Here is a 6882-nt window from a genome sequence, read left to right as displayed (position 1 = left end):
GCGTGCGCGCCTGGAGCGGCCCGAAGCCTCCGGAGTGGCCCTGAGGTCTGAGGGCGCGGCGCGGGCCTCTCTGGCTGAGCTTGGCTGTGCCTGTGCGCGCGCCCAGGTTCGGGTCCGTGTCCATTTATTTCTTTCCATCTCTGAGTTTCAGTGTTGGAGGGAAAGGCCCCAACAATGTGGCCATTCATGAGGGGAGACTGCCCTGACTGAGGTTCTTTGTGACTCGGTGTGAAACTGGAATGTCTGTCACGCGGGGTCTTAGACACTGGGCGCCCCGAGCCGTCAGGTGTGGGGAGACTGGAGGCTGGTAAGTGTAGCGGCCACTGTCAGTTGGCGTTGATGGTCAGCGGCTCTGCCCTCACGGCTTCCTTCCTTAATTTCTTTCTTTTTTTAATCAGAAGCAGCCTGCAGCGAAGATTTTGTAATTGCAGTGTTGATTTGGGGGAGGTGGTGTCCCACTTTGGAGTCAGGAAAGAAACTGGTTTTAGGGTTAGATGAAAATTTTTCTTTCACAGACCAAGATCAGGAGGCGCAACTGCAGCCTGGCAAATCATTACCCTGAGTGAGTCACCAAAAAAAAAAAAAAAAAAGAAAGAAAGAAAAGCTATTTTAGGCAAATGTTCATCTGAAGTGATTCATTTACCAGATCTGCTGTTACCAAGAATTCTCACCTGATTCCTTTTTCCTTTTAGTTGCTTACTGCTTCCTTGGGTGCTAAGGAGGGGCAGGAACAGAATGGGGACTTAGAAGTGGGAGAAGAGCACTGGGCTGGTTGGCAGAGGGCTAGTGATTGGGTCCGGGTGGTCATTTCTGGCACTTTGATCTTGAGGACACACACTCTAGTCTGAACCTCAGCTGACTTGAATGAATTTGCAGAGACCATGTGTCCCCACTTTAAGCCTGTCACCTTGAGGAAGTTTTTGGTTAGGGAAACACAGCTGGCTAAAACAGGGTAGTTGCAGATGATTTGTTGCACCACCAGCAACTCACTCAGTATTCTCTGTACCCACGAAGAGCACTTTTTTTTTGCAGAAAGCAGGAATGGAATAGCTGCAAAATGCCTGTGCCTTCCTTGCTCATGGCCTGGTTGGGGCTGTAAGTGGCACCTGCCCAGGGAATGGACTATATCAGCACTGAGCACTGAGCATGGTGTAAGACACAAGTTTCATCGTGGTTCTAGCGGGGTCACTGTAGCCAGGGTGTTTGGAGGAAGATGTATGGAGAATTGTGCTCAGATTTCTGAAACAGGGGAGCTGTAGGAAAAGGGCTGGGGGTAAGAATGTCATGATTTTTCACTCCAGGAACAATGAAGACACTGTTTGCTACTCTGGGGAGTTTTTGTTGAGAAGTGCGGATAAGCTTGAATTCAGTAAGAGGGACTGGGTTATGCTTTTGTCAAAGTTTGACTGCTCACGTCAATCTTGATTCTGTGGGAGATTTTGGAAAAGGCTAGAATTTTTACTTTCTCTGCCTTTTCAATCTTACTTTCCCCAGTAGGGACAGAGACCCTTCTTTTCTTCTCAGACTTAAATCAGCTGATGGGCACTGTCAGGTTCCATCAGGAATGAATCTGGTGTTCTCGGGAGCTGGGTCTGCTGGAGGAGCTGGACAGTGACGGAGTCCAGTGAGGAAGCGCTGGAGGACAGACAGGGCGGTGGTAGCCTTGAAGGGAGCCAGGAGGTTTAAGCCATGAGCGCTGCCTGAGTGGGTCTTGTTACTGATAGGACTCTGTCCAGTGGGCTCCTGGCTATTAATCCAGTGTGAAGGTGTGACGGGCCAGGTTAAAGTGGGAGTGGGAGTCCAGAGCGGACATGGCAGAAACACTGCAGGAAGAGTAAGAGGGACCTGGCTGGCCTTGGACCAAAGTGGGAGGCAAGTTAAGAGCTGATCCCGAGGGTCTACTGGGAAACAGTGCGGAGGCTTCTGCCACGGAGGGCATTGCAGAGGTAGGCACGGCCGGGGGGGATGCCTCTATCCTCATCATCAAAGGGCAGCTTACTCTGGGCCAGGGACAGTTCACATTGTTTTTCGTAAATGACTTGGGATGTTTGTAGCACCTCTGAGTGACCATTCCGGGGGACGCTGGCACCCCGGAGCTGACTGCCAGGGTTCAGCGTGTAACCTTTATCTTTGAGTCCCTCGGTTGGCTGTCTGTCAAATGGAGGTGATAGCCTCGCAGGAGTTAAAAAGTCTGTCAGAGTCAGCGGTGTGTTCTCTCTATTAAAGTTATCCTCTTTCTTACAATTATGGTATCCAAGTTAGGGTGAGGAAGCAGGCGTGGAGACATCATAGCGTGCTCATGGTGGGTCCAGTTTCACACATGCTGCTCGCTGAGGGGCAGCTCCTTGAAGACAGACTAGAGTAGGGCCAGCCATCCACTAGGATGAGCCGTGTGTGTCACTCACGGCCTTCTAGGGGTTACACTACAAAGACTCCAGAGCAGCAGGTTAAAGTAAATTTGTGTGATTTATGTGACTCCGCACCAAGCTGTAATTGTCCGATTTCAGTATCAGTGTAAGCTTGGTACTATCACAATCAATATGAAGTTAGTAAGCAACTTGTGTGCATGTTTATACTTGAGATGCAGCGCATTTCTGATCCAGTGGGGACCATGGGGACGTGTGGACACCAGCACTGTAACGACTGAGTTTAGCTTGAGGTTGGACACAAAGACTGGGTGGCTGATTTAAGTCAGGGAATATAAAGAGAGAGAGAAATGAGAGTCCAGGGACCCAGAATTTAATTGGGATAGTATTGCCTGTGAAGGAGCCAGATATAAAGGTGGGTTCAAGGAGCCGTAGGCCAGGAGACGGGCGGATGGAGAGCTGGGGCACTGGGAACGCAGACAGTAGTCCAGTCAGCAGTCCAGGAAGCTGTCTGTGTGGCTGCAGGAGCAGTGGAGGAGATCGGGAATGGCCTTTCCATTGCTCCCCCCACCCCCCCCAGCCCAGTCTGATAAAGGAGTGGATGTGATAAGCTGGCGTCTCCTTATGGCAGAACCTGTTGGGGCTGGGTGTGTGCCCCTGCACTGCGTGCTGGCTGGAGGAAGCTGGGGCCTCTCTGAGGAGACCTGTGTCCTCCCTCCTCCCCTGCACTCCGTGGCGGCTGACTCCTTGCCGCCGCCTTCCTTGCCCCCAATACACACAGCAGTCAAGTCTGCCTCACAGTCAGTCTCGCCCTGGGGTGCCTTTCCAACCTCCTCTCCCTGGCCTCCCCAATCGCCAGAACTCCGTGTCTCCTACACCAGCTGGCCTTCCCCATGGCACTCCTGGACTTCCCCAGGCGCCGGCTCCCTCCTCACATGCTGAATTCGTCGTGCCCTGGGCGGTCACACCACCTCCACGTGGCCCTCGTGTCTACACCGCACCTGTGCTGGTTCCATTCCCCATCACAGTCGTGTGCAGTCCTGCTTCGGTGATGTTCCGTGTCTACGCAGAGCCCTTTCTGCACAGCATGGGATGAGGGCATGGTGCAGAGTCCACTCTGGTGCTTCTCATCTCGAAGCCTCAGATAGCCTGAGTACCTGAGCTCAGCTTAAGTTACAGGAAAAGTTCCATCCAGGGTAGGATTCATGTTATACTCTTCACCCCCTGTGTGATCTGGGACGTGATATTTAATCCCCTCTGTGCCTCAGTAGCTGCAATGTAAAATGTGGATGATAAAAGATCCCCTTGAGTGGAGATGAGAGTAGTACATACCTCGTAGGGGTGTGCTAGGGCTAAGTAAGCTCTGTTAAAGCGCCACGGCGCCTGGCATGTATGGTGCTAGCACTACTGAATTCTTGTCATTTATTCATTCATCAAACGTTTAACTCCTACTTTGTACCTACTTTTCTTCCAAGGGCCTGGGATACAGTGATAGAAAGCCAGAAAAAGATTCTGCTTTTTTATGGCTACTGCATTTATCCTGCTAGAGAGTGAATGAAAACCAATAAATGAATGAGATAATTTTCCTTTTACCAGTTCTGTCTTTTTTTTTTTTATTCATTTATTTATGCATGCAAGAACTGAGGTGTAAGCCAGAGTTGGGGGGTGAGAGGATTTCCCAGCGTGGGAGCAGAACAGGCAGATGTATCGAAATGCATTGCTGAGGGGAGCAGCGGGTGAGACAAGAGAGGTCTGCTGTGCCACATGGGTCAGCTCCCTGGCGGGGTATCAAACTCGTACTCCTGCGGTGGCTGGCGATAGCTTCATAGTGCTGAGACTTGCACCCCTGTGCCACCAGGGAAGCCCACCAGTTCCATCTTTTCTGAAGTTTGTCCCTTACATAGCTATATATCTTTCATACAAGGCCCACAGCCCATTCTGGATTTGGCAGAAGACTGAGGTGCCACAAAAGTGAACCAGGCAGCCGGCACTAAGCACGCAGCACACGAGAAGCAAGCACCAGGCACGTGTGCATTTCCCAGAGCGTCAGGCTGGTGTCCCTGTCCACTGTGTCCGCAGGACATGCTGAGATGCTGCTGACCCATCCTGGCCGGTGGGGCTGTGCTTGTGCTGGGAACAAGCTCTTGATGTTGCCTGGAAACGACAAGCAGGCGGAGAGCAGGGTCTCATCTTTCTCTCCTTGTCTTTTTCCCCTAAGTTTTCCTGTTCGTTTTTATCCCCGGCATCTGAAATGGATCAATGAACAAGTTCTGAATGAAAAACGCCCTTTCAGCAGCCTCAGCTGACTTCTAGGAAGCCCTGCGGACCGGCTTCCCCACAGGAGGTCATTGGGGCCCTGCCGTTAATATTGATAGTCAAAAATATCCACTAAGGACATCTTAAATATTCTTCGGTTTTTAAAAAACAAATCTTTGGAGAGCGCTTTGTATAGGTAGAGCGCATTCTTGAGGGTTGCTGGTGTGCCACAGGCCTGCCTTGGTAACTCGGTTCTGGCTCGGGAGGCCAGGGGTGGTTTGCAGCCAGTTCTTGCCAGTGTCGCTGCCAGCATGTTTTGTGGTGGCCCCGTGTCATGCGGAGTCTCTGAGTTGCTTCCCGCACTCCAGCGGTATTTCTCTTTCTGCTCCTGGCCTTGTTCAGGAAGGATGTCCAGGTAAGTTTGAGTCTCAGTAGCTGCAGTGCGATCTAAAGGCTTCTCGTTTCTCCTTCCCTCTTCTTCGGTTGAGCTGTCTTGTCATCTCCCTTCTCCTTGTTAGGTCTGGAGATGTGAAAGAAGTGTGCCTGCTGGCATTTCAGGGGTTCTCATGGGGCGCAGTGCACTGTAAGTGGTCACTTTGAGGTGGTGGGTTGGGCCAAGGTGTTCAGAAATCTGTGTGTGCTCTGTGTGCTTTGTCCTTGCGCATGAAACCACCCCCAACTCACAGCTGTCCTTTAAGTGACAGCACAGGAGAATTTGCCACACAGGAAAGTGGATGACATGCAAAGCAGCACTTGTAGAAATGAAGGTGGATCAAAAAGGGAGCCCAGGCCACGTGTGTAGGGGTGTGTGGAATGTGTGGGGAGACCCTCCCGTACGTCAGGCTGCGGACTTGGACCTAGTGACAGAAGACTCACTTGGCCCTCACTGCTGGCGTGATGGGATTCTCATGACTTGCGTTTTCTAAGTGCTGCCAGACTCAAGATTTCTGAACATCAGTCATAGCTTCATTCGCAAGTTACACAGAGAAAACAGACCATGCCTTTAAATAAATGCCTGCTGGCTAGGTTTCACTGAGCCCTGATGGGGCACAAGAGAAGACAAGGGTGTTCTGGAGTACAGAGGGCTGCAGCTCACCGTGCTCGCCCTGCCTGCCAGTCGGGGAGGCTGCGGTGTGTACGCGGTCCCCTGGGCCTGGCCATTTGCGGGTGAGAAAGGCATGCCGTGTGCGCGCTCCCTGCCTGGCACCGGCTGAGCGACCAGCCGAAGATATACTCTACCCCTGCACCTTCGGAAAGAAGCCTCAGCGGGGCCGCGCCCCGGGGGTACGGGCTCCTTGCCCTGTGGGCTCAAGCTCCCCACCCAGCATCCTGCCAACAGGCACAAGTCGAAGGAAGTAACTTCCTCTTTACTGCAGTGAATCACTAATGGCACGTTTCCCTGGAGCTGGTGGAAGAGGAGAAAGGGGAGGGGCTATGGCACGGGGAGTGGTGTGCTGAGTCTCCGAGCCCAGAAGGGAGATTCTCAGTGATGTTCAGGCTGATGCCCCCGTCAGGAGACTCCAGTTATTAAAACTTACTGATGTATTCTGAGAATCTGGTTGGTAGGAGGTGGTGACAAATCTTTCAAGATTTTTAATTGAAAACTATGAAACAGCCATAAGCCTCCTACCCAGACTGCCATATTTGTTACCAGACTTTGTTTTTTTTTAAGGATTTGTTTATGTGTACAGAGCTGGGGTACGGGGGGGGGGGGTGAGACGATTCACCAGAGGACAGAGTGGGGAGCAGAACAGACAGATCGACGAAGTACACTGCAGAGGGGAGCAGCGGGTGGGTCAGGAGAGGTCTGCAGCACCAGGTGGGTCACCTCCCTGGCTGGGGATTGAACTCATCCTGCTGTGGCTGTGGACAGCTTCATAGTGCTGTGCTTTAACTCGTTGTGCCACCAGGGAAGGACCCCCAGAATGTTTTTAAATGCAGCAGGCACAGAGCTCCAGTGAGCATTCTTTTCTACCCCTTAAAAGACTCTACTTACCCTATACTTTTTTCAACCATATCCTCAGTGGCTTATAGCTTCTCAGATAGATTTTATCCTTTCTGTTCAACTTAAAAGCAAAGATGTTTTATAGGCCAAATAAATGAAAACTCACTGTGTAAAAGCAAGGTAACTGGGAAAAATCCAAAAGAAAATGAGATGGCAAACAGGTTCTGCTAGTGCAGCAGCTGACTGCCTCACTGCTCCCACACCCCTGCCCCCAGCCATTCACCTCCCTGCTCCCACACCCCTGCCCCAGCCATT

The 6882-nt window shown here is 51.6% G+C and overlaps 1 protein-coding gene across 1 annotated transcript in view; it reads left to right on the top strand.

Annotated features, from left to right (window-relative positions):
• Positions 1–89: 89 nt before the first annotated feature.
• PAPSS1 (3'-phosphoadenosine 5'-phosphosulfate synthase 1) overlaps positions 90–6882 on the top strand; it is a 38605-nt gene continuing 31812 nt past the window's right edge. The window contains exon 1 of the mRNA XM_004686602.2: positions 90–112. The gene's annotated coding sequence lies outside the window, so the exon portion shown is untranslated. The remainder of the gene's footprint in view (positions 113–6882) is intronic.

Source organism: Condylura cristata, unplaced genomic scaffold, assembly GCF_000260355.1.
Source record: "Condylura cristata isolate star-nosed mole 26May11 unplaced genomic scaffold, ConCri1.0 scaffold00021, whole genome shotgun sequence".
In the NCBI taxonomy this organism is placed as follows: Eukaryota; Metazoa; Chordata; class Mammalia; order Eulipotyphla; family Talpidae; genus Condylura; species Condylura cristata.
Note: the sequence above shows the minus strand (reverse complement) of the source record. Positions and strands in the feature narration are given on the sequence as shown.